We start from the raw sequence: 26,705 nt of genomic DNA on the forward strand, positions 1-26,705 counted from the left end.
ATTGCTGTGAATATCTATAATTTTACATATCATTTCAAGCAATATTGTAAAATCAATATGTCTGTGGTGGGTTTCACATGAATGTTGTCTCTATCAGTTCGAGTCAGAACGTGAACCAGATGTTTTAAACATTAAATGTATGAACGCTGAAAACAAGCAATACTGAGAATACAAATATTCACTTAGATAAAAAACAAAACAGAATTTGTATTCCATTTTTAATTCAGGTGGGGTGTAAAAATCACATGTCTCAATACACTTGTCTATTTTATAATCATGTAATGGCACGTAATTATTCTCAAATAAAATGTAATCATTATTAACCCATTTATGCATATCGTCCCTTTTGGGAATGGATACTTTCTTTTATTGCTGAAGATAGAAACTTGCAGTATAGAAGTGAATGAAGCTGAGTAAATTGTTTAGTGGGTGAAATATTCACATTACTTGTATAGTTTAAGTTCTTTAAGCATGGCCACCTCCAGTGACAAGGCAGGTCCCCTGCTAATTCGGCGAAGTGTTAGGTAAGATCATTTTTTCTTGGTCGCTATTTTAACTATGTAAGTTCATTAAATGTGTTTAAAACTTTTGTTATTCATATAGAAAAATATAATGAAGAATGGTTTGCATGTATTCCATACTCAACTTTCTGCCAAAATACCATCCCAAAAATGGGAATATATGTAGATGAGTGAACTTAAATTAGGTAATTTATTAGGCTTAGGTGGGGGGAGATCAACCTCTTTTTTGATAGGGAATTTCCCTGTTCATGGCCTGATGTTATAATTGTCCCAATTCCTAAACCTGGACGTGACCATACCGATCCTTCAAATTATTGACCAATTTCACTAACTAGCTGTGTTTGCAAAACCATGGAACACATAATCAATAAACGATTAGTTTGGCACTTAGAAACCAATAATCTACTTACTGGCATACAATGAGGCATATGTAAGAAACATAAGTAAATATTTGCATGTACATGATTTAGTATGACATACCAAGACATACTTACCCAAGGCCCTTCACTTCCTCCATGAAAGATGTGTGTGTGTTAATGCACCTACCCAACACTGTAAAATAACCCTGTGCCCATCTGTGCATATCGTCCCATTTTTAGGACGCACTTCTGCAGTTTACTAGTAAAATGACACCCCATTAATTTCATTGCTTGCCAAAAGAAACTAGCTCACGACATTTGATGAAAACCTAAGACCCTATGCATAAATGGGTTAAAACAATGACAAATATATCAATATATTAACACAGACAGTTTTCATTAATATAAAAATAATTTGACCTTATATCTATTTAAATAAACAATTACAAAATAGCCTTATGTACTGAGCATTCAAAATGCAACGCTAGGTAAACAAACCTACAATTTCATCTTTTGGGAATTGAAAACCACAATGCCATACAGTATGGAGGATCCAATATAATTATGCATGTGTAACTCATGTTTGAAATAAAATCTATAATAGCTTGAACAAAAAGTGCAACAGTTTCAAATTTCACCACCCACAGCCACTCTGCAGAAACCTACTCTTACTAATCTAATGTTATGAAGAAAACATGATGTTGTTATTTGTAGTACACTCAAGGCAAAGTACAGCTCCCTCACTATGGCAATCAGGGAGAAGTACAAACAACCAAATTTGTATTTTGAGATCATTAAAAGTCTGGTCAAATCACATAGGTCAGTAGCAAAGTTTACAACTTTATTCTTGTTTATTGTTATCCCCAAAGTTATAACCTTTGGTATTAACTTACAAATACGAAAAAGCATATATAACAACACCTGTCAAAACAACGTCAAATTGTTGAAAAGAGAACTAATTGCTACAAAAAGACAAAAGAAAGGACATAAAAATAAATCCTGCTTCAATTCTTTCTACAATTGCCTATAAATATAAAGATCCTACAAGCAATTTTTTCAAATAAAAATGTTAATAATATTACGTATTAATTAAAACGTTTTTGGGCTACATCTGCAAAATATATGCTATTGAATTTAAGTAATAAGGCAACATATAAATATCATTCTCAAATACATTCATAAACATGTGTCAGTCCAATTTCTGTCTAAATCAGTTTAATTTAATTATAATATTAATGATGAGACAATGAGACACAATATAGTTATCTAATCACACTTTAATACTGCCCACTGATATGCAATGAAAAAACATACAAAAATAGTTAAAAATTCAACCTTGCATGAAAGCCCTCTAGTATAAACTGTAATGTGTCTATACGTGAAACACGTTCAACAAATACATAGGGGTGGGTATTGCAGAGAATTTTCATATTGCGATAAATTGAGCTGCAAGTCAAATATTGTGATATGTATTGCAATATATTGCAAGAAGATTTTTTTAACAAAAAATCACTCATAATCGATTTAATGCTTTATTATAAAGCAAAAAAACAACAAATTTACAATGCTTGATTAAGATTTAATAACAACTTTTAATCATGACAAAATAAAAAACTTTTTCAACCCAAAATGCTGCCAGGCTTAAACCTTTGTCCTAGTATTTGTTCGTTGTTGGGTGTCACCATTTTACAACAATCGTATGACTTCCGATGTGAAAAATGGAAATATCCGAAGATTTCCGAGTGTTAGAAAGTATTCCTAATGCATGTCAAAATACCAGTTTTCAATCAGCATATCGCAATACGTATCATTTTCATGTCTGAACCAGTAAATACAGGTAAACTGGTTATATTGCACAGCCTTACAAATACACAATAAAAAAACATATGCATATAGCTGAAGATTATTATCTTTCTAAATGCTGACATAGAAAATCCTGTTCAGTCTACAATTCACTTGCACTGAAGCTGAAGCCCCCGGCCGTTAGGAAATACCGATCAATGTAAAGTTTTAATCAATTACACTGTAAGTACTAAACATTCTCATATATACAAATGAATACATTTGGTCATTGTAATGTATTATACCCCGACTTTGGAAAAGTGTGATTGGTCAAATCAGTTCTTTACAAGAGGTGCAGTAGCCAAAGACCACCTTCAATGCATTCGATCAAAGTATTAAGTTGGTATTGTAACTATACTTATACTTACTATACACTATAAGTGGTTGTAATTTAGTATCAAAACTGACAATGAATCTTATATGCTACTCAAAACAAATTAAGGAATACCCAACTTTTTCAAATTATCACAGTTAATCTGTCATGGAAAGGCATAGCATGAAAAAACTGAGTGTTCTTAAATATCTTTTGAGTAATGGTAGTATGTTTATATATTTCATGAAGGAGACAGTGGTTAGGGATGATTAATAATTTATGGCCAGAGGGGGTGATGATGATTTTCAGGGGGAGGGTCATCAATTTTGTACACATGTATTAGGGGGGTCAGCAAGTATGTACATACAGATATTTTAAAATTATACTTAGAAATTATGGAAAGGGGAGGGGTGGGTCATTAATTATGATTGGTCCCTTAGGTTAATAAAAACAGTTTTGTTATTTTTTCTGAAAGTGGCTTTTGGCTCAATTTGATCAAACTAATAAGTAAGAAATAACATTATTTTGAAAAGACACAGACAGAAATACAGAACAGACAACATATGGAGATAGAAGGATGAGGAAGAATACCTGGAATGTTATAATTGCTGACATTACAATTCCTACCACTTGGTGGCATTTTGATAACCAACTATTGGGAAACAACCACCCATGTTGCCTTCGTGGGGCAGACCTATGTTGTAAATCTTCAAAATAAGGCACTTTTCTATCAACACATGATGATAACATTATTTATGTATTTCTCAATGTAAACAGCAGTTAGCAATAATCCAATAATATAAAGATATAAATATAGAATTTACGCCAGAATCTGACCAACCAGTGGTTCACATTATGAGCATCACCCCACAATCAACATAATCACCAAGAATGACATTGCTGTCCATGTGGATGGTGAGGTAGTCTAATGGTTTAAGCATTTGCTCGTCATGGTTAAGACCCTGCTTCGATTCCCCACATGCGTACAGTGTATGAAACCCATTGCTTCTGTCCTCTGTTGTGATAATACTGGAATATAAAAGCACCGTAAAACCTTACTCTGTCACTCACATACTCTCATCCATTTAGTCATCCCTACATATTATTGGAGAATTATTATATTGTATGCATATAAGGATACTCATGTCAAATAGTAACACTCATGATACAGCCACCTCTGGATCGAACCAACTAGAAATCTTTGGGACTCAATGATCAAAATGGGCTGCACATTTACATCCTTCTTGGTGTTCATGATGGATGAGACTATGTAACATTATGGTGACTTGTGTATCAAGTAGCAGTGTGGTTATAAAATCAACAGGATCTCCTGCAAATACTTTAACATATTCAGGGTGTTTTGTCCTAAGGCTTGAGTAACATGCTCACATGCAAATATGTCTTCCTGATACTACCGAATATTACCGTAGATAAGCCGAATTTTGAGGACAAAATAATGCAGTCTGTAGAAGGGGGTCGGCTTATCTATGAGATATAATTTCACGAAAGTATTTTTCAGTTCGTCAGTGCCCTGTGAGGACGATCTTACAGGTTAGCGGTACACCTGCCTGGAGCAGCACTGGAAGTTTACGACAATTACAGCAACTTTGTTATAAATGATCAATAAAATACAGGGGGGTCGGCTTATGTACGAAATGTACCATTTTGACACTGATTTCAAGGGTCAAGTTAGGGGGTCGGCTTATCTACGGTAATATACGGTAAGGACCTTGAGGAGTGTCTCAATATATGTCCGCATGAAAGACACTGGGCTTGTACAGGTCATTAGACACAACCAAATCCTGATCAAATCACAGTCCTTCATAAAGTCACTCAGTGAGTGAGTCGAGTTTTACTCCACTTTAATAATATTCCTGTAATATTACAGCAGGGGACACCAGAAATGAGCTTCACACATACTATTTATCACTGTGTATAAGGGACATTCTTCATGCCTAGAATAAAAGGCAGTTTCCTCATGAATGGGTGAGATCTCAGTATTTTCCAGCTGTATTACTTTCAGGTTAAACTGGCAATGTCGACCAGAGTCCTTTGTTGGGAGTCCAGACTGTGGAATGGATATTTTAGCCACAATGCTACCTCCTTCCTCTAAAGGAGATGAATGCATCATCACAACTACCACAAAACACTGTACAAAAATAAGGGGAGTCTGGGGCCTTTGAAATCTATTATGGTACATGAACCTATTGCAGCACCCTAAATCTTTAACTTTTAAAACATTATAGTGACTTCTTTACCTTCATGCTTAACTCTGAACACTGAAGAATCCAATCCTGATCATCCTCGATAATCTCAAAGGTATACGTTACAATAAATCTCCACTATACCCTGGATGCATCTATGGCTCGGCCCCTTGATTTTGTTACCTCCCTTGGCGGGCTATTTATCCAATCAGGAGTCTACGCTGGGAAGTTGAGCTACCAATCACAACTCATTTTCGCTTCTTTCTACAAACCAATTAAACTTGGCAACATAATTGTTGCAGAGGTACTCTGAAAGAGGTAGACTGACTGACTGACTGAGTATGGTTTTACGCCGTTTTTAGCAATATTCCAGCAATATCACGGCGGGGGACACCAGAAATGTGAAAGAGGTAGAAAGAGTTCTTGCATATATTTTTTAAGGTTTCAGACCTGTCAATTTGTCTGTATGATTTCCCCAAAATTCTAAGTCGTACTGTGAACAAACCTTCTCAGCTGCGGCAGCTATCTTTGTTGACACTGGCAAGCTCGGTTGTAACGGCGGCTTAGTTGAATGCAGAGCTAGCAAAGGGAGGTAATGAAATTAGAGCCACAGATGCATCCAGGGTACTAGTGGAGATTTATCGTAACGTATACCCTGGAGATTACGGAGGATGAATTCTGACCACTTTAAGGCCTTTTAACATAGAGGAAAGTGTATCCTCAGTGCCTGCCTGGCTTGAAATAGAGCGTATCGTCATGACTGCCATCTCTGTGCCCATTCTTCCTGTTACTTTTACCCTGCACAGCTTCCTCAGGAGATCTGGCTAGCTGCAAGTTGTCGAAGTCTGCTATGCCGTAATCACTGGTGCCTACTGCTGCAAACCCTTGTGATGGTTGAGCAGGTATGGTGATGTTGAACAGAAGTTCTCCGTTCACAAGGCCAACTGCTTGGCGACCCTGAAAATGAATGATGAATTATAGTGAGTGAGTGAATGATGTTTTACACCTTAGTTCACATCATTCCATCTTCACCATGGTGGTCTCATAACGAGTTTGTGGTTGACAGTTATTTACACAAGATGAAATGACAAGCCATCCGTCGGGTCACACATTGTGATATGTAAATGCCTAATCATCAGCATTAGACAGTGGTTGGGTGGATGGTGGGTACCTGCGTGGGTGCATCCATCCATAGGGCAGTGCTTTTAGCAATATCATAGAGGGGGGACACCAGAAATGGGCTCCATACATTGTACCCACATGGGAAATTGAAGCCTAGTCTTCAGCGTGGTTAGTGAACACTTGAAACACAAGGCTACCCCACCACCCTCTTTAAACAGTGCTTTCAAAAAGCATTTTTTTGAAAAGTTAATGCATTGTAATATATTTCAAGTATTTGCATTGGGATATATTTTGTAATATACTAGGAGCTAAACTATTTGACAGTGATTGTACAGTGATTTTCTGCAGACTAAAGTAAATATGTCTGTTCTTAAGACTACCTTCTCACAGTTGTAAACAAATAAAGGTAAACAATCTGTAACACAGAATCACTACCTGTACAGAGAGAGACACCTGGTTCCATCCATATTGGCTGGACAATGTCTGAGGACCCTGCTTGATGATACTTATTCTCCCTAAAATGAAACATATATATACATTGCATAAAATGTGATTTCGCTAAGGCTGCAATGAATCCACAATGAGGTGAATCTGACATGCATCACAAATATTTGGTAATGAATACGATTGTTTGGGTAACTGATACAGATATTGGGTAACGAATATTATTATTGGGTAACGATTACAATAACAAGTCAAGAGCTGTATTATTCATTATAGCTAAAACACATGGAATTATCATGAAACAGCCCTCCTATTATCAGAAATTTACGGGCCGCTGCAACCTTAACAATGGGCCACTATCAGTTCTGTTGTCAAATGCCTTCATAGTGGGTGCGTCGGTTCATTCGACTTTGGCTTTGGACTGGTAGATATTCTGGGGCAAACAAGTCAAAGCAACCCGAATTCCCGTTTTAAATAGCAGTAATATTGGCTTACTTGCGGGTCTAACCGTAACAATTGCCCTATTATCGTTGTTGTTGGACCAAAACCAAACACTGACAACCGACGTTGTGTCTGAAATAGTTTGACATGTTGCAGGCCATGGTCTTGTCAAAGGTCGAATATCGTCACGTTCTGTTATGACGTCACTTGAATTGTTCAATGACGTAATTGCATTCGGTCAGTCAACCCTGTCAGAAGTTGGTATTGAGTAAACTTAGAGTCAAATTCGTTCATTGTTCCCTTTTTCTTTTCAACACAAATTCCATGTATTTTAGCAATAATAACGGCAATGCTATTTTTGAGGGCATTATCGTTTGCAGAAGACCTCAGGCTTTTTTCAACTGCCCTCCTTCGTCGGGCAGTTAATGGAAGACCTCGGGCTTCTGCAAATGATAGTTGACGAGGAATTCAACTTTTCTCAACAAGGATAGATACACTGGATATAAAAAATATAGAAGAATGAGAATGTATTGCCATCCAAAATCGTGATTCCATTTTTACGTTGTGAAGAATGATTTCACAAATGTTATATGTATATGTACTTAGCTAGCCTCAGTGGCTGCTAGTCATGTCATTTGAGTGATGTCTCAATCATCTGTAATTAATCTTGACAAGTTCCCAAAAAGCCAGACCAATTTTATTTCTTGTGTCATGGATCTGCGAGTCATATTTTTTCAAGATTAAGAAAAAAATAAGAATTAAATTCCCCACTCTGAAAATGTTTTTATAGGCCAGAAATGTAAAACTTACAAGAAAAATCTTGTAAGATAGTTTTTTTGCTCCATATACACTTCATAAAGTGCCAAAAATAATATACTTTTAGTATTTAGAAGGAATATTATTTGGACCTTTCTTTCCCTCCAGCCCTTAGGTTTTCTGAGAACAAAAATCTGTAAAAGAAGAAATAAAATTGGTCTGGCCTAATTAAAGTAAAGATTACACCTTACAGCACAGTATGCCAAACCATTTTCTCACTTTAAAGGACCCACATAGTTTCTGTCAAGACCATGAAACCAGAGATCCTGTGGACTTTTCGTTTAGTAGGTCAATATCAAACCCTGTTCAGGCAATGTTTTAACTATCATTCCAATGGGGTACTGGAGAGGAGGCAGAGGAACTATAAGTGTTACACACAAGACTCAATTGTATAATGTAATTCATCTTATGTTTGGGATGACACGTTCTCAGTAAAGTACAGATTCTAGTACTTTTCTTGGGTTGAGTCCCATCCGGGACTTGAACCCAAACCCTCAGATTCAGGCACCTAATTGCCTCGAAGCCAGTGGAAGCTGTGGTGGCTGAGTGGGTGAGGTGGCTTACTTTGTGTGCTTGGGACTCAAACCAATAAAAGTATTAGAATCTGTACTTTTCTGAGAAAGTGTACCGGTAATCCCAAATATACTGAGTCAAAAAAGAAACTTCACAAAATGTAATTTAAAAATAATGAATAATATTTTTCTGATGATACATCTATGTATACGAAATGGGATCCCTATCTTTCGACTCTAGAAAAACGTTAGCAAAACCCACTCAAACCCATCCATTCGTCGTGCAAATGATGTTAGTGCCAAATCAGGTTTTGCACGTTCAGTCGATCACGTGATCTTCGCATCGAAGTTTTCTTCATATGAACGCGTTTGCATTGGCCTCAAGAATTGAAAAAACACTTTTAAACCACAGTTCTAACTGTAATTGAAATGCCACGATTGTCAAATGTGCAACATGAATATGCCGTGCCGTTGGCATGTTGCAAGCGGGAAGATCAGTTATTGACGCCGCATAAGAGCAATGGGATGCAGCCGCCGTACTGTGTATGACTTAGCGTGGTCGTCTACAACAAACTGGCACCACTTCTGATAAGCCCAAGGTCGAGATTAGCCCACGTGTGATGTCACAAGCAGAAGACCGTCAAATCGTCCCACGTCACCTACATGACAGATTTCTTGCGGCTACACGAACCAGGGATGAGATGTTCAGAGGTCGACTGTCCTCACAGACCATTTGAAATCGGTTTGCGGGCTGCCAATCTCCATTCTCGGCGATCAATATCGTGGGCCAATATTGACGCCGTTTTATCAACGTTAACGTCTGCTGTGGGCCCAACGTCACCTCCGATGGACACAGAGAGACTGGAATCGAAAGTCGTCTTTAGCGATGAATCCAGGTTTACCCTCAGATTCAGCGGACGGCAGGCATAGAGTCTGGAGACAACGTCGTGAGCGGTAGGCCCAATGTTGTGTACAGGAAGTCGACGACAGATTCGAGGAAGTTGCATGGTGTGCGGTGCTTTCTGTGGGAACAACCGTTCCCGACTTCTGGTCATCGGTGGAAACCTCACAGCTGCTGCTTATACCGCGACCAGGTGCTCACCCCTGAACTCGTTCCTTTCATGGCTGCTCATGGCCCAGGTCTACAGTTCCAGCATGATAATGCTCGGCCGCGCATACCAGCGATGTTGACACGAAATTTCCTTCAAAACGCTGGAATCAACGTCATGGACCGGCCGTCGAGGTCCCCTGACCTTAATCCAATAGAGCACGTTTGGGATGCACTTGGGAGAAGGCTTCGTGGTCTTAGGAACTTGGCGCTGCCTTGCAAGAGCAATGGCGCAGAATCCCCAACCACGTGTTCACAAGCATCAGGCAGTCAATGAGGAGACGGTGTTTGGCAGTGGTGAATGTGCGGGGCGGCCATACACAATATTGGACGGAGAAATTTCGCATTTTATTCTTGTGTCTTGATATTCTGTATACCCATGTTTTGGAATGGCGGTGTAGCCTAATGGAACTGATTATGGCACTGTCAGTGTATCGAGTATATCACACAGATCTCAACAGTGAAATAATAACAATTTAACCATCTTACCATCTCTTGTTCTTTTATAGTGCCCTGAAGAAAGAATGTGAAGTTTCTTTTTTTGACTCAGTATATAACATGTTATATTTGAAAACTTTCTCAGTCTAAGTAAACTTTACTCAGTATTATTTGTTACACTGGTATACTGAGCCTAACAAACTCTAGTTTAGTATAGCAGTGTAACTAATAATACGAGCATAAGTTTACTTAGACTGCCACTTTCTAAATGTCATTGTATAACGTTGTAGGTAATTGTGATCAATTCTCACCAATGTCATTGGACACAATGTACGACTGATTGACAGGGAAGAGGAAAAAGAAGATGCCACCAGACGTGAGGGTATCGCAGCCAGTTTGGTTGATTCGAGCAGCCACATAGATGCCACTCGTACCATTCTCCATGCTCACCAGCACCTCCGTGTCAATGTAAATGTTGCTCCTACAAAGAGAATAGTCAATATTTCACAAGTTTACATTACTATACAACACAGTGTAATTTCTCTAACTAAGAATAATTTTTTTAAATCTGACGCTTACTTATCCCCAAATCTGTTATTGTAATGTCAGTTATTTCTTAAAAGATGCTTGTATGAAACTATTTAGCTTCTCACTTAAAAACATTTTCAGTTTTCTTTCTTGAGAGTACAGTATATACTTGCATGTGTGCATTTTGGCAATTCTAAATACTGATTTGAAAGTATGAGATATGATACGATAACTATACCATACGATAACTATGCATGTCACAAATTGGTAACATTGAAACAACAGGCTTAATTCATTGAAATGTCTCTGCAGTGGTGATATTTCATGCTTCTTTCTTCAATTTGTCATCAAATGTCTATGACAGGGGGCGGTGGGGTAGCCTAGTGGTTAAAGCATTTTCTCATCATGCCAAAGACATGGGTTCGATTCCCCACATGGATACAATGTGTGAAGCCCATTTCTGGTGTCTCCCATTGTGATATTGCTGGAATATTGCTAATAGTGGCATAGATCACACTCACTCGCTCACTATGACTGAACAAACTATACGAAAGAAACTCAAAATACAGATTATCTGTCCCTTGTGAATGAAAGCTCACAGTCTAAGGGCTTACACCATTCATTCTCAAGGAACAGATAGTCTGTAATTCTTGCTAGCTGGTTGGCTGATTCTCCACATATTCACACACCATGTAACAGCACCGAGGAGGTTCATGGTTGTATTGTACTCCTCATAACCAGTGCACCAGGCAATAGGTGTCTCCAGCACCATCTGCCTCATAACATTGCCGACCGTGGTGTCGATGTGGACCACTTCAAATGCTCCATTTTGCTGAGCCATGAGTAAGGGCTCTGCATTGTTTTCATAACCTGAAACAACATGCAAATGTGAAAAAATTAAATTTTCATAATGAATACAATAAACTATGTTTATAACAAACTTGCTTAAAATGAAACATATATTTAGTCACCCCTCCTGTTCCAAATCTCCATGGGACAGTTGGGCAAATGACATCTGATTGTACATTTGACAAACTTTTGAATAATCCTACCCTTAGTTTTAAGGAACAATTAAACTTTGTATTTTTGTACTCTTTTAACCATTACACATGAAAGATTTGTAGTTAGACTTATGCCGAACACCAAATTCATTCTTAAAAAACTTGTAGTTAATTAACACCGAGCGATAAAAGTTGCCAAAAAATCGCCTGCTTCACTCTCACTGCCAACAAAACCACAGACAGGTTATGTAACTCTGTCGCCAGGGCACTGCAGTGACGTCATATGAGGAAGGATTTTCAGTTAGCTGTATATAAAGTGTGTAGCAAACTCGTCATTTTGATGATTTCTCGACATCAACGAAGACATGCCGAATCATTGCGTTGTCGTCAATTGCTCCTAGGGGATGGCGATGGTGTCACCATGCACAGATTTTCACAGGACCCCACAGTTCATGCTAAATGGGTTATGTTTGTGAGTGCGAAGTGAGTGTTGTGGAAGCCTCTTACTTGTGTTCAGGTCGCTTGACGGAAGCTAAAAAACTACTTACTAGTTGTGGTAAAATATGTATATGATTGATGACCATAAAGATTTTTCATGACACAACTTGTAACATAAGATTTCTTCCTCGGAAGCGAAGTTGTGGTCGAAGTAACAATAATATTGTAAGTAGTATTATATTGACACCCACCTCGCTTCCACGAGAGAAATTGTTATGTTATGAGCTATGTCATGCAAAATCCTATTGGCCATCAATCAAATACATAATTTACTACTAGTAGTAAGTAGTTTTGATTTCGTAACTCAGTGAAAACAAACCTAAATAGCATTGATCCTCAGACTGATGGATGTTCGTGACAGGGCACAGCCATTTTTGAAAATCGTAAAGTCACGGGCTAAAGTCTGTTAGAATTTCTGAGATTATGGTTTGTTTTCATCAAGTTAGAAAATCATAACTACTTTCTACTCGTAGTTACATATGTATTTGAATCATGACCAAAAGGATTTTGCATGACACAACTTGTAACATAACGATTTCTTCCACGGAAGCGAGGTGGGAGTTGAAGTGACAATACTGTGCGATAAATTTCTTGCCACATTCACGTGGTTAACGTCCACTCACCAGTATGTAGATACTAGTCAATGTAAGTCTTTATATTTGGTCTTATAATCCTAATTAGTTTATTATCATACTTGTATGTATTTTGAAACTAAATAAAAAGCAGACAATCTGCTGATACTTATAGTGAATTTATAACAGGACTGTAATATCTAGACATTTTATAGTTTGCCAGTGTGAATCATAATTCGCACACAGGCCCTAGTGTATGTTGTCTGTCTCATTACACTTCACGGCGAAAACAATGATTCTGTTGAATTCTACGACAAATGAATAAAAACAAAATGCAAGTTGTAACTCGGAAACTAGGCAAAGCAGGAGACACAATTAAATGACAGTAGACTGTGAAAACATATAGCTTTCATTTTTCACAACAGTTGTCAAGATTTCAGGTTTATGTAAACCTGTAAACAAGATAATTTACCCCCTGAAATGTACATGAATTCTGCATCGGCCCTCATATCTATTCCTCATATGACGTCACAGAGACGTGCCGCTCTGATTGGTTGAAATTTCGTTGCGGGTGAGAATTGTGCACTGTTGTCAAAAAGGTCGAATTAAGTCAATTTAAGATAGAAATGAGAAGTTTTAATGGCGGGGTTTCATTTATAACGATGCCAATTAGTGATTTATGTATTTGTACCAACCTAAAGTATATGTGATCTTTAACACTATTTTATTAATAGATATGTGAAAATAAAGGTTTACATGTTTCCTCTTCAGACCTAGTCATAAATTGTTTCACTCACTTTCAAAGTCTTCTGTATAAGGCAGTAGGAAGGTACGGTATTGAGGGGGTGTTCCGTAATCTCCCTTTGCGCCAGTGGTCAGAGTAGTCAGAGTGTAGATCTCATCCAAGCCCACCTTCAGGCTAACCGTGCCACTGGTTACCTGAACAATAAGTCAACAACTGATAAATTAGATTTCAGGACCCTGACCCACATCATTCCTTGATGCTAAAAGTCAAAGTTAATCAGAGCCAAGTCAATATGTATCAATGAAGCGGCTGTGCACACTGGAAAAAGTGGTACAGATGGAAAAAGAAATACCTGCACAAATTTGTGCATAAGCCTATCAGGGAGGTTGTGAATTAAGCACATGCTGTCTACTGTGAGGGACAGTGTCATAATTCTTTTCAAAGTTTGTATGTTCATTGTTTAATAAAGGCCGTACATAGCTATATTCCAGCTGTATGAAGGCCGTGGGGTAGCCTAATGGTTAAAGCGTTGGCTCGTGACGCCGAAGACCCGGGTTCGATTCCCCACATGGGTACAATGCGTGAAGCCCATTTCTGGTGTTCCCCGCCGTGATGTTGCTGGAGTATTGCTAAAAGCGGCGTAAAACCAAACCCAGTCAGTCAGTCAGTCCAGCTGTATGAGGGTGGTCTATAAAGAATTGAGTTGGGACCAGACAATCCAGTGATCAACAGCATGAGCATCAATCTATGCATCAATCAAGTCAGAAAGCCTGACCTCCCAATCCTGTTAGTCACCCCTTACGACAAGCACAGTTTGCTGAATCCTAATTCTAACTGGGATCTTCTCAGGTCCTTTTCTAAGCATGATAGCAGTTTATATTGCTCATAGGGCGTTTCCCTTGTGACTGTGACCACATTGGTCAACCATACAACCTCCTGGATTCATTTGCACAACAACACTCTACTAAACGCACAAATGATTAAGACTTTCCAAACCTTCTTGTTCTGACTCATGGCGATCTTATATAATTTAGCAGTGTTATACCAGTGTTTTTTGGATCATGAACATGTAATGTAATTTACAACACTTCTTTGTCATTGTGAAAATGTTTAGATATTTGTAGTGAAAACAATTCTGTCTTGGGTTTGGTCAGTTAGTACAGATTGTGGTGGGCCTGTGGGATTGGTATTATATTATATCTCATATTCTGATACCCCTCTCAATCCTTTTCATCACACGCCTCCCTATCCATAGTAGTGATACACTTGGCCATCCGACCTCAACCCCAACCCTAGCCTCTCACACTCCCTGAACCACATTATTTTCCCTACAGCCTCGCCCTCCCTGCAATGCTTATGCTTTAAACAAAATAAGTCAAGATTTCCCCAGGTTCATCTCCCAACTCACTGTGGCTTCTTTTCAATTTAAATGGGTCTATATGTTACTATCAAAAAATATTCAGGGATTAAGCATTTGGCTACCCCCACTCCACCCTTTCATTGTGACATTTTGTTACAGTCATTCCTGACTATATTCTCATCCAACCTATCAGTCCCTATGCTGACAGGTTAGGGGTTAGGTTAAGTGAGTGAGTGAGTGAGTTTAGTTTTACGCTGCACTCAGCAATATTCCAGCTAGTTGGCGGTGGTCTGTAAATAATCGAGTCTGGACCAGACAATCCAGTGATCAACAGCATGAACATCGATCTGTGCAATTGGGAACTGATGACATGTGTCAACCAAGTCAGCGAGCCTGACCACCTGATCCCGTTAGTCGCCTCTTACAAGCATGGGTTACTGAAGGTTCATTCTAACCCGGACCTTCACGGGTGGTTAGGTGAAGAGTATATATAGTAAGTAATGATGGTTATGTGTAACTTCTTCACCATTCCAGCCATATGATAGTTGGGAACACGAAGAATTGGTTATCTAAACAAGTACACACTTTAGTTGGAGAAAAATGATAAAATTCACCTTGAGAACTTATTTACCTGTACTGGAGGTAGAGACTTGAAGAAGACAGACGGTGCCTCTGTGTCATTAAACCCAAGTTTGCTGTACCAAACATACAGCTTTGTAACACTTCTCTGTAAAAAAAATCATGCAATGAGTTTGTTTTAACAGCCGCTGCTGCTGTTACGGTAGGGGTAGCCTAACTATGCTTATATGCATCATGTACAAGTCTACTTACAGTGCTGATAACACTGTCATTTTGTGTAAGTGTTTGTGACAAAAGCACACTGTGGTTTGCTAATTTGTACATATACAGCCGAGTTATTACGCATAATTGACCACTCCCCAATAGGGAAACTAACTTGAAATTAATCCTGAAAACAAAAGTTCAGAGACCATATACCTGATATAAGGCCTTTGGTTTATACCAACTTAATGATGCTGTTTCCAGCTTCTTTCCATAAAGACAAAGAAAAGAGTATTTGGACAAAATGGAATCAGTTATTTTGTCTTCAGGGTAGTATGGTCAACTCACAAAGTTTCCTCCAAGTTCCAGTGTGATGGTCTGTGGTGTGACAGTGTATGGTGGCAGGAATGGGCGGATACACTGGGAATGGTTATGAGTCTGCAACAAGGAACACAATGTCTTGAACATTGTAATGTTATATCAGCTAGTAAAACATAAGACCTCAATAAGTGACACAATTCTTTGAATATTGTTTGGCGATATTATATCAGATTAGTGATGTAGCATCCTATAATTGATCCATGTAATGTTTCTTTTTCTAATTCAGGTTGCAGTAAGTGAGTGAGCTGGGTCTTATTCTATGTACAGTATATGTACTATTTTCATATCATACCATGCTCATAATAAGATATATAGAGGATAGTAAACGACCTTCCGTGTAATACCATTTTTATTAAATGAGTTAATGATTTGGTATCAAACTCGCTTTCGCTCGTTTGATACAAAATCATTCACGAGTTTAATAAAAAAGGTATTTCACGGAAGTGAGTTTAGTATTCTGTTTATTACTCTCCAACATAAATTGATAGAAACTGTCTAGAGTGTGATGACTTGAGTCATCTTTCCTCGAGTCAAGTAAGGTCTAATGCCATTGTGACAGAGATATTAGCATTGTGATGTCATAACTGTAACCATTATGACGTCATACGTTTAGCGGTATTACACTAGTGTAATACTGCCGTAAAAATATTACACTGCAGTATCTTACACGGGCAAGTAATAAAACAAGATAGTGAGTGAGTTGGGTTTTATGCCGCTTTTAGCAATATTCCAGCAATATCACAGCGGGGGACACCAGAAATGGGCTTCACACATTGTGCCGATGTGGGGAATTGAACTCAGGCCTTCAACGTTACGAGTGAACGCTTTAACCACTTGGCTACCCCACCGCCCCTATAATAAGACAGGAAGGAAGAAAGCTAAACGGGACATGTACCACTTTAGGAATACCAGAAGTACCTGCATGGTGATAATCACCACAAATCAAGGATTTGAACTCATGCACATTTTGCTGATCCTCGCATGTGTCAGGGACACAACTCTCACACCTGGCTGAACAGATGGACAGAAATACATGCATTCCTTGCAGAGCAGTTTTAGATCAATGAATTGTTGGTGCCTGAAGATTGGCCCCATTGTCTTGAGCATTTGAATTTTCTGTGCAGAATTGTGTCCCTTTGAGTGATTGAGTGAGTGCATATGGTTTTACATCGCTTTTAGCAATATCTCAGCAATATCGCAGCAGGGGACACCAGAAAATGGGCTTCACATATGGTACCCATGTGGGATATCGAACCCGGGTCTTTGGCGCAACAAGCGAACTCTTTAACCACTAGGCTACGCCACCGCCCCATGTCCCTTAGACATGCCAGGATGGGCTTAATAAGAAATCAGTTTCAAGTGATCCAACAATAGCAGATGTTTTAAAGCATGTGAAAAGCGACAGTATTACAATGATAATCAAGACTTTATTTTGACTCTAAGCGCTGGGAAGGGCTTCCATATTGATTTCCCTTTTTGTATTTCATGATGTTATGGTGTTTAAGCATTGCATTATTGTTTTGTTGTATTATATAACTTCAAAGGAGTGATTCATTAAAACTGAATGAAATATAGTCTTTAGTCATGTTTGCATAGTTTCTATACAAAAACCCAGGGTTTAATGTGGGATGAAATAAACTGATTATAGAGGCCTGAGCTTAAAGGTAGCCACTCCCACCAGTACCTTACCATAGTTTCCATGACAATCGAGAGATCCTTTCCATCCGGGCTGACGAGTGAGACGTAGCTTCGCCTTTGTCCAACAGCCCAACTCCAGACCCATGTTTCAGATATCTCCATCCTATCTCAGTGAACTGGGTGGTGTGGCCTGTGCATATAGGTTGAAAATATTCATTAAATGTATCATTATTTCTAAGCATGCTTTCGACAGTAGATAGGGCTCCTGGGCCTGTCCATTTCATGAAGCCGTCACAGCATTACAACTGTTGTAAGTCTGTGTTAAACTATGGGAGTGACACAGTCATAGTGTTACAATCGCTTTGTGAAATGTGGCTATGGAACTTGAATGCTAACTTGAAACATGCTTAAATTTTGTTTCTAAGATTAGCGTGAATCCTGTTATTATTAGTTATCAACAGGTCTACACAGCATTGTCATACAAGTGGTCTTGTGACTTCAGTGTATCAATCCTAAATGTGAGAGATAAGTTACCAACCTGACATCCAGATGGGACTCTCAACAATGTAGTGGCCACTCCAAGGCTGTCTGGCCGTCATCAACGAGTCCCGGTCCCACTGTAAACCCTCGTAGTAACTGTCTATGAGGTTCCATGCAATTGTGCTGCAATACAGTCAACAAAAAGCAATACTTCAGCAGATATCATTTGTTTGTTTACCATAACCCTGAAAACTGAAAACAGGTTCATAGCTTAAATATTTCCAAATCAGTTAACATTATTAAAGTCATTGGATAAATAAATTTGGAAATATTTTATCCACAACACAGGGGCCTATGGTTTAACCATGTTATTTTTCAACCTAAAGCATTCCAAATAACAAGTATATACTTTAATGTGTGTGTTTATTTAGTGCCAACTTCCATACACAAGGTGTATACTCAAAGCAGTAACATGTTTACCCTGGTAAATGAATAAATGAATCAGTTGCACTACAAGCCCAGCTGCCTTGTTTTAAAAAAAAGGTATTCAAACAAAATTTCCCAAATTCATTCTGGCATACCAATTGTCTGTATTAACTGTATTTCTGTGCTGGTCCCTACAATCAATTTGATATTGACATGTCTCTACTCAGAGATACTGGATGTTCCATAGTGTTCTCCACATGGTTTCAAAAAGAATGGGATATTTCAGATATAACAGTTTAGAAAAACAAAGGGGAAACATGCTTAGTGGTACAATGATCGCAAGTCTATGTTAAAGTATGAGAGTTATAGTCACCTTAGCACAAAGATTCCTTTGTGGAACAATAAGCTGAGATATCTTTAGTCTGATGACGGACTGAGATGTTTCTTCAACAGTTATGCTTGCAGAAATTGATCTGTAATGCTACATGTATTATGATAAAAAAATTCATCTTATTGGGCTGGGCATGATCTGTATCATCAAAAGCACTACAGTAAAAGACAATTGCATACCTTGTCATGAATCCATTGACATAGTTTTGGTTTAAAATCTGAAAAGAAAGCATTCAAAATAAATTGATTTACTACCAACCAAATTTAAAAAGGAACTAATGTCACATCTCAGAAACTATGTATTGTTTCTTGCAGTTCATCATAGCTCTTGATGCCTGTAACGCAAAGGAACCTTTCTAGAAAGTATGCTCTTCACAAATAGTTATAGTGAATGGCACAACAACTGGACAAAAGATTTCTTTAACATATCGCATGTCATGTATGCATTGATGTTTGTTACTCACATCAACCTACAGTTATCACAATACATCATTTTACTAATGACATTTCCACATCAACCAATTCAGACCAATTGTGACACAAACAATATACAAGCTGAACTAAGACTGGCATCTAATCAATGTATAATGTTTGAGGCATACAGATATTTCCTGACTTTCAAAGGCTTTCTGGTGGTATTTACCATGTGAAAAGCATGAAGAAGGAGCAAAAATCTGAAATTTTAAATCCATGCTTGACCATCTCCCCAAACTTCCTTGAGTCCAATTCAAATCAACGTTTCTTTTCAGATAGCATTGACCACCTTCCAACACTTTTGTGTTCCTAATTCAAATCAATGCCTCTTTCCTGATAATAAATCTTCTATCCATGCTATGACCCCTTCCCCAAACCTCCTTCGTTCCATCCAACTCAAATCAATGCCTCTTTCCTTTCAACTTGCTATCAGTCAGTGTATGTCATACCCTGGCCCAGCATCCGCCACCGATGTTGTTGTTGAAGGAGCTGTAGTCTTCAGATGACCACAATTGCTTGCCGGTCTGAAGGGCAGCCATTTTTGTCTCAGTACCAGGATAATGTACACTGCGAAGGACAAGATGACTAATTCACAGAATCACCATTTACTCTTAAACCATAACCACAAACTTTCATATTTTTTTCCTGAATGAGTGAGTGAATGCTTCTTAGGCCTTTTCTCTTTTATTGCTTGGTTTACAAATCCGCCAACCCGAAATGTGAAGAAAGTGAAAAAAAAAATGTTTTTACATGTTTTTTGCCATTATATGCCGCTGACCAGACAAAAGACAAAGAAAGTGAAAAAATAAATAAAGAAAAAAGAAAAAGCAAATAATACCTTTTAAATATTCCCTGAAACTATTTTATATTTTACAAAAGAAAATCACACAAATCGTCATAACGATTTACTCAAGTGCACAAATAACATCTCCATATTCCTTTTTTTTCTCCTCCCTACCAACCTAATAAATTTTATTTAAAATCCATAAACCAAGTAATTGTGAGGTAGTAAGTACAAATGATGATCCTTGCCATCAGGGCACGATGGCACATAATTACCCTATGTTATACTTGACTGATAAGAATTACACTTTCTCTAGTACTTATTGTGAGTCACATATGGGTTTTGGACCCACACTCTCAGAGGCAGGCACCTAATCACAAGCACACAGTTGGCCACCATGGTTTCCACAAAAATGTACGTCTGACAACTGGTTGTGTACATTACATACTTTGTGTACTCTTCTGACAAGTGTGAATTGGCACAGCTCCCATGGCCGAAAGCTATGAATGCACACAATGCCAATAAGAAAGTGGTCATATATATTTTTTTTTCTTTGTAAAGTGCAGATTCCAGCACATTTTGGGGTTGAGTCCCATCCATTACGTTTGACCACTTTCTAAATGGCAGTGTGAACTCCTAACTATTTTACCCAATGTAATCCACTGCTGCTGCAAGATCTTGGTCGCCTAGGATGTCCACCGACACGTCCCACAGGCCATCTGCTGCCACAATACGTACATGGGAGAACCCTGTGTCATCCAGGACTTTTCTCAACAGCTGCATAGAGACGTTAATGAACTAAGTAACGATAACACTATATTGAAGAACAAGTTCTATATTACAGTGAAAGCAATATATCGGTGTAGGTTCAAACACCATTATCAAGCAAGTGATGAACAGAATAAAGATTGAGGGGCAGATATACAAGTGTGGGGAAGTGATAAACTACCATGGTGCTATGTTGTCTCATGCAAGAGGGATTTACATAGAGTGTCCCCCCAAAAAGGTTCAGCCGAAAAAAATATAACTGTTATAATTCACATTCATTTTAACTGACATCATGGCAAAGTTTAAGTGTTACTGATAACAGGAAAAATAAGGAGGAAGAGTCAGTAATATAAAACACGTTTTATTTGAGATTACACTTTCTTAGTAAAGTATATATTGTAGTACTTTTGTTCGGTTGAGTCTCATCTTGGATTCAAACCCTCATGCTGTCAGTCATGCAATTAATCGCCAGCACACAAAATCAGTGATCTAACCCACTCTGTCACTGTGGCTTCCACAAAGTATATATTCTAGACTACCAGTTGTCTGACTTCCATTTCGAATCCCAGATGGAACTCAACCTAACAAAAGTACTAGAATCTGTACTTTACTTAGAAAGTATAATCCCAAATATTACACATTTAACCACTTTTTGAATGGTATTGTATATTCAGTTATTGAATGAGTTTAGTTTTACGCCGCACTCAGCAATATTCCAGTTATATGGCGGCAGTCTGTAAATAATCGAGTCTGGACCAGACAATCCAGTGCTCCACAGCATGAGCTGCACAATTGGGATACGATGATTGTGCATTCAGAGTCAGGATTGTTTTATGTTTTTTGTGCTCTTATCGAAGGATAACAGTCACAAATTGTACGATATCACATAACAGAGCGGAACAAAAAATAACACTTTGTAACTATTTCACAATAATGCATTTAATGATGGACAAGTACTACAAAATTGAGTGTCCATGGTTGAAAGCTGCCTGCTTAGAATTTTGTTACAGAATATTTTTTGTACATCAAAGTATTGATATAACATTCTTTCAACATGGATAGTGCCCCCCCCCCCCTTTAGTCCAATGAAGAAAGGTTAGCGGCCCTGCGCATTGAGAAATGGAATTCAATTTTTCTATATTTTAGTAAAACAAGTGGTGTGATGTAGTACGAGACTGCAAATTTCTTTAAACAGGCTTACCTTTATGTATGTGGTGTTATATGACCTTTCATTCCAAATCTGAAAAAAACACCTTGGTTTGAATATGGTAAGAGAAAACACTATTTGTTAGAAACGAAACAGCTATGGGGGTAATACACATTCAACATAGCCATAAGCCCATTTGGTTTTCTTCTCCACCAGTTTTGTCACATAAAAAAACAGATCTGCAGACCTTGACTCATTATGTCTGTCTCAGATCCCAAAACGATTGGTTGCTTGTCCATAGTCATCTGACCCCAGTGGAGGTAACTGTTTGCTTATCAGTCATGCAAAAGGCCAGGGTTTAATTGATACAATATGTGAAGCCCACTTTAGGTGTTTCCCTGGCGTGATACTGCTGAGACATTGCTGAAAAACCATACTCACTCACTCACTCACTCATCTTACCCCAATATAGTCTATAGTGAGGCTGTGGACATCCCTGGCACCCTGGATCCACTTCTGGATGTAGCTGGCAAGGACATCAGGGTTCTGGTATGGGTTCTGGGTTCCATTTCCGATCCAGCCAGGAAAGTTCCATGGCAGTCCATATAGCTTGATGTTTGGATTCCTCTGAAAGTTATGGTTTTGTTGAAGGGCAGTTGGGTAGCCTAGTGGTTAAAGTGGTCGCTCATCATGAGAAAGGCACAGTTCAGTTCCCCATATAATTACACTGTGTGAAGGCTATTTCTGGTGGAACCGCCATGATATTGCTGGAATTTTGCTCACTTGCTCACTCAATCACTCTCACTCACTCACTCACCAAGGCTCAGTTAAAAATGAACATGATGACACATGAACACACAGAAATGAGAAGCATCACATTCCCACATTGCACACAAACATTGAATGCTGGTGCATGGATTACCTCTGAATGAAAGTCACACTAACATGTATATTTTCAAGTGTGCCAGGTTCTTGAGAGTTATTGCCGTAGTAATCAAGGGACCCCCTAAATCTTTAAAACCAGGATAATGACAAATCCTACATTTTCAATGTTAATTTCAAACATTGACATGCCTGTTCACTGCATCACTCCTGTTACTCGGTTAAACCACATCCAATATTGCTGAGAATACTCTCATGCATTCAAAGTGACATTAATCCACGCTCATGATTCATAAGTTCTTTAATCCATTAATTTGTAAAACAGACTGCTCTGGGAGCGTTACTGTCCAGAGCCCTGTTCTACAAAATGATCTTGGCGCTAAGATGACTGTAACTCCTATGCTTAACATAGGCTTACATTAGTCGTAGAGCTAAAGTCACTTTGTGGAACAGGGCCCAAATTGTCAGGTTTTCACCATACACTGAGGAACAGAGAGAACTAGCGAACCTTCTTGGCCTCCAGCATGAGCCACCATTCATATCCTCTCTGGTAGTTCTCCTCCCAGCTGTTGTGCATGTGGGACGCCTCAGTAGCATCTTACCATGAAACATAAGTGTACAGAACTCAGCTTCTTTTATTCATACAAAATATCTATGGTAATCCACAGCTAGCCCTTCTGACTGCTTTAACCCATGAAGATCCAGGTTAGAATTGGTCTTCAGTAACCCATGCTTGTCGTAAGAGGCAACTTACGGCATTGGGTAGTCAGGCTTGCTGACTTGGTTTTCACCTGTCATTGCGTAGATTGATGCTCGTGATGTCAATCACTGGATTGCCTGGTCCAGACTTGATATTTTACAGACTGCAGACCCACCTGACTGATCAATATGGCCCTGGGTTGATTCATTAACAAACACAGACGAAATTTTGCTGACATCAGCATTCACCAATTTTTACTCAATTACACTAGCATAAGTTCATAGAGAAATATTCCCTGCATTGTTAATGGACGGATAAGAAACCTCATAAAAAAATAACTGAGGTTATTGACAGAAATTTAAAGAAATATCGCATATGCAATATGGCACACATGCCATACTTTCCTAAGACTGACTGACTGAGTGAGTTTGGTTTTACGCCGCTTTTAGCAATATTCCAGCAACATCACGACGGGGGACACCAGAAATGGGCTTCACACATTGTACCCATGTGGGGATTCAAACCCGGGTCTTCGGCGTGATGAGCCAACGCTTTAACCACTAGGTTACCCCACTGCCCCCTAAGAAGAAAATGCCCTGTTATTCTGCTGGACTCCAGTGAATAACACTAAATTTGGTTCTGTCAAAAATAATCCTTGACCCCAAATCATGGGCCACAAGATACATTGTGGATACAACTACATAATGTGTAATAAATGGTGAAAATGGTGTACAATCAAATACAGTGAAGCCTCGTTAATACGGTTCTTTGACAATAATGGGATTTTAACGGTGGCAAATTATCTTACATAATGACTGAAAATATTGCAATCAGTACATAATCACAAATTTCTTAACATGGTATAGAATTATAGTGATGGACATATTACCATATTAACCCAAGAAAAGTGCACACACGATAAATACAGCATTCGCTGGTCACAATGAAGGACCAGGTTTGATTCCCACATGGGAATGATGTGTGAATCCCATTTCTGGTTTCCCCACCATGTTATAGCTGGAATATTGCTAAAAACGGCATAAAACTCACTCACTACCACATTGTCTCTTTACCTGAACTCTGCGAGTCACCTCCAATTTCAACTTTCAGTATTTGCAAGGAGGCAGCAAAGTTGGGCTGAAACATGTATGAACAATTAATGTCTGCATCGCAATATAATAATGATCAAAAAGATTAATCTAATTAATTGTTACAAATATGGTGTGACATGACCTTTGAGGTCAAACAAGCTCTTCATTTTGTAGGTTTAGTACTCTTGTTCTTGCGTTTTTGAAAATCAGTCATGAACCTAAGAAACCAAACATACATATGCTGGCATCATGACAAACTAATTCACAAATACCTTGAACAGATAATCCAAGACTTCATTTCTCTGTTTTTCAGGATAAGCTTTCAAAAGTTTTGATGTTGCCTGAAACATAAATGCAGAATTTAAACAAAAGTTACCTGTATGGATGGAATTCAGTAACAGAAAGTGTTGAGCTATAGAGCGAATAAGACCAGGACACACCAAAGCATTAATAACATTTTGAAATCTACTGGTAACATCCACATTATTGAATCAGATGCTGGATGTAAGTAATATCAATATTGCCTGATCAAGAAAGTTTGAGTGAGTGAGAGCGAGTGAGTGCGAGTGAGTGTGATTATAAGTGTAATTAAGAATGTGAGAGTGAGTGAGAATGTGAGAGTATGGTTGTGATTGTAAGTGTGAGTAAGTGTGAGTGTGTGTGTGAGTGAGAATGTGAATGAGAGTGTATGTGAGAGCGTGAGAGAGAGTGATGAATGTGCTGGTAGATGGTTAAACTGTGACATTTGTCATGATGTTACCTGATCAAGTGCACAACTTCAGTTGTACAAATAACACTTTTCACCACTCCATTCATATATTATGCATTACATTGTATAATGAATAGCAAACTGGTAAGCAATTTCTCATTGCCAACAGAATGTCCAGTGTCATGTACAAATATATGTACATTAATGCTGCACTGAGCAATATTCCAGCTTTATGTAAATAATGGAATCTGTGTGAGTGAGTGAGTGAGTGAGTGAATGAATGAGTGAGTGAATGAGTGAGGTCTAAGCCTGCTCAGCAATATCACAGAGAGGAGCTTCACAATTTTATCCATGTGGGGAAACAAACCAGGGTCTTCAGTGTGATGAGCGACACCTTTAACCAATTGGCTACCTCATCAGCCCTAATATAAGCTTGACCAAATAATCCAACAACAGATATTGTGAAGGATCTGCACCTTCAGAGAAAGATGACACAAAATCAACCACATCACCAAGCCTGAACACCCAATCCATTTGGTTGCCTCTTACCACCATTGGTTGTCACAAATTGCTGCAAAACTGCAGATGCAGCCTTAAGCAACTTAATTTATATCCTTACCATGAACCCACATTGGGTATTATATATCCATCTGGTTTACAGATAAATGGCATTTTACTCAAGAAGTAGATATCTGACATTGCCAAATATAAAAGCTTATGAAGAGAGCTTTCATTTGATATGCATCATGACACTTAAACACAACCGAAAACAGCCATCATCTGCTTCAGATGGGTCGTGGCCTTTATGACCTTTGGGGTGAAATTTGACAGGGTTCCATCACTCCGATTTTACTAGACTTTTCATATGTTACAAAGGGGTCGATTCAGATGCTACATCAGTTCGATACTCTTCCAATTTGTGGTGGGTGTCTTGCTTATGTGCCTTTACTAAAGTGTCATTTTCAATAGTTTTGCCAAGGTTTCGCCTTCTGACCCTTGGCCTGGGCGACACGGAAGATAGGAGACAGGTCTTACCGAACCCCCGCTAAGGCCACCGATGCCATCATATCGCCTCCCTAGACCAGCAGAAGTGTCAATAAAATACGCAGATGATGCTTCGACAACGCAAAGATAACAGAGTAACGAAATCACAAAAAATCTCCCCATCTTTTATCTTTCGTCTGCTCGTGGGCCAGGTGCGCTGATAGCTCTGCCTTGGCTATTACTTTCG

At 38.6% G+C, this 26,705-nt stretch overlaps 1 pseudogene; it reads right to left on the bottom strand.

Moving 5' to 3' along the window:
• Positions 1 to 204: 204 nt before the first annotated feature.
• On the bottom strand, positions 205 to 26,674 carry LOC124281928 (annotated as a pseudogene).
• Positions 26,675 to 26,705: the final 31 nt, after the last annotated feature.

Source organism: Haliotis rubra, unplaced genomic scaffold (assembly GCF_003918875.1).
Source record: "Haliotis rubra isolate DU_JTF1 unplaced genomic scaffold, ASM391887v1 Scf290, whole genome shotgun sequence".
Classification (NCBI taxonomy): domain Eukaryota; kingdom Metazoa; phylum Mollusca; class Gastropoda; order Lepetellida; family Haliotidae; genus Haliotis; species Haliotis rubra.